The following is a 2,500-nucleotide window of genomic DNA, read 5'->3' as shown; positions in this document are numbered from 1 at the left end:
TCTCTCTCTCTCTCTCTCTCTCTCTCTCTCTCTCTCTCTCTCTCTCTCTCTCTCTCTCTCTCTCTCTCTCTCTCTCTCTCCTCTCTCTCTCTCTCTCTCTCTCTCTCTCTCTCTCTCTCTCTCTCTCTCTCTCTCTCTCTCTCTCTCTCTCTCTCTCTCTCTCTCTCTCTCTCTCTCTCTCTCTCTCTCTCTCTCTCTCTCTCTCTCTCTCTCAGGCTGCAGCAGGCAGCAGTGGTTAGTATCATGGCTCTAGCTCTCTCCTCGCTGCCTTGCTGCCACCGTGATTTATTCCTCCCAAACTGTTTGGAGAGAAAATAAACCTTTTAGCCTCTAATTATTTTCCAATTATCATTTAAAGGAATGACGGCATATGGACATGAGTGTGAGAAGCGACCCATTAACATCATAATAGATACATAACAAATGTCACACAGGCAAGGCTGCCAAGGCATCTCAGAGAGGAATCATACAAAGGGGAGAAATGTGCGGATGTGCTCTGGCTCAGACACGTTGACCGGTGGATTGTGGAACGTTGTCAAAGCTTCATTCATTTTAATGCTAAAAATGTGTCAGATTCTTTATTAGCCAAAATGAAGACTAAAACGCATCGGTCAGCCTTTCAAAAGTGGAACCGAGGCAGTAATTTACTTGATTGAAATACTACTTGGGTTTCTGTTAATACATCTTCGCTTATTTTGAATACATTACAGTGAGATTGATTTATTTGGGTTAAGCTTCCATTGGTGCGAAGTCAAAAAGTGAGGGGGTTTGGTTTTAACAGCCAACCATATTCTGAAGTGCACCGAAAATATTCCAGCGCCTGAAAATACATTTAAAGGGCCATGAAAGGAGTCATGGGTGATAGTATACCCCGGCAACATTTGGTTAATTGGAGATTGGTCACGGCCTGTAATATTCAACTGTAATCTGAGAGGACTGAAAGCACCCAGAGCGAAGAGCGAGAGACAGAGAGCGATAGAGGCATGGAGAGAGAGAGAAAGAGAGAGAGAGAGATAGAGATGGAGGGAGAGAGAGAGAGGTAAAGAGAGAGATAGAAAGGGAGAGGAAATAGAAAGAGTGACTGAGGGAAGGGGAGGGATTGAAGAGAAAGAAGGAGAGGGGACAAGGAGAGAGAGAGAGTGAGAGAGAGCAAGAGAGAGAGAGAGAGAAAGCAAGAGAGAGAGAGAGAGCGAGAGAGAGAGAGAGAGAGAGAGGAGAGAGAGAGAGAGAGAGAGAGAGAGAGAGAGAGAGAGGAGAGAGCGAGGCGGAGAGAGAGAGAGAGAGAGAGAGAGAGAGAGAGAGGCGAGGGCGCGAGAGAGAGACGCGAGAGCGAGAGAGAGAGAGAGAGAGAGAGAGAGAGAGAGAGAGAGAAATCAGAAGGAGCCGTGAACACCAGCCAGTGATAAGATTAAATTCATTCACATTCCATAATGGAGAATGAGCTGCACTGCGTGTACATTTACATTTGAGTCATTATCCTTTATCACTTACATATTCTGACTTGTTTTGCTCCTTTGAGTTGGTTGTTGCATGTAAAAAAAACACTGAAGACAAAGGTTGTACAACAGTTCACACAACAACAATAATCAACCGCCTTCATGCTCTTACAGCTCCAATTCAATAACACACGTTTAACATGGTGTCTAATAATAGCAAATCAAAGGTTGTGCGTTGCATCGTGATGCATCACAAATACATATCAGCCCTGCGTTTTCTCTCTCTTTCTTTCATTCTTTTTTTTACAGAACCAAACTCACTCATTAACTTCAAAGCTACTGATAGGAGTTTTAATTAAGAGAAACGCAGCGGAGGGAGGAAGATAAGCACCCCCTCCTCTCCTCCCTCATCCCCCTCTCTCCGTCTCTCCCGACAACATCATTAGAACATGAGGCACACTACTTGCATGTACCACTGAACCCTAACCAGAGTCAACCATGTGAAACACATGAGGCCTGTGTTTGCATGTGTGTGTGTGTGTGTGTGTGTGTGCTGTAGCAGCAGTAGTTGTAATAGCAGTATCAGGCTGATCCTCACAGTACCAGTTCTCCACATCTGAGGGTCTTTGTGTTAACGGTAGAGCACCACTGTACACACAATGCACTGTCATCAGTTAACTAGCAATAGAGAATTAGCATCCCAGAAAAAACACAGTCAGGAAACATACAGTATTGTTTGAATGCTGATATTAGTTTTACCCTCTTCAGCTGTGCATTTACCACTGTAATCTACTGTAATCTACTGTAACCTACTGTAATCTACTGTAATCTACTGTAATCTACTGTATTCTATTCTGTGGGGGGGACATAATATTTGTTTCATTTTTTAAAATGTTTATCCAGTCGGATAAACACTCCAAACAGCCTACCCCACCGCTCAGAGGCGTCCGCATGGTCCTAAAGCACACCGTTGCCTCGTTTTGTATCACATTCCAATGATAAAACTGGGGGACAAAAATGCAATTTTTGCGCCCCTGCTCTACTGTAATCTACTGTATTCTACT

The 2,500-nt window shown here is 44.0% G+C and overlaps 1 pseudogene; it reads left to right on the top strand.

Moving 5' to 3' along the window:
• LOC123483262 overlaps positions 1–2,500 on the top strand; it is a 98,980-nt pseudogene that overhangs the window by 18,743 nt on the left and 77,737 nt on the right.

Source organism: Coregonus clupeaformis, unplaced genomic scaffold (genome assembly GCF_020615455.1).
Source record: "Coregonus clupeaformis isolate EN_2021a unplaced genomic scaffold, ASM2061545v1 scaf0054, whole genome shotgun sequence".
In the NCBI taxonomy this organism is placed as follows: domain Eukaryota; kingdom Metazoa; phylum Chordata; class Actinopteri; order Salmoniformes; family Salmonidae; genus Coregonus; species Coregonus clupeaformis.
The sequence above is the reverse complement of the archived record's forward strand: the minus strand, read 5'-3'. Positions and strand labels throughout refer to the sequence as shown.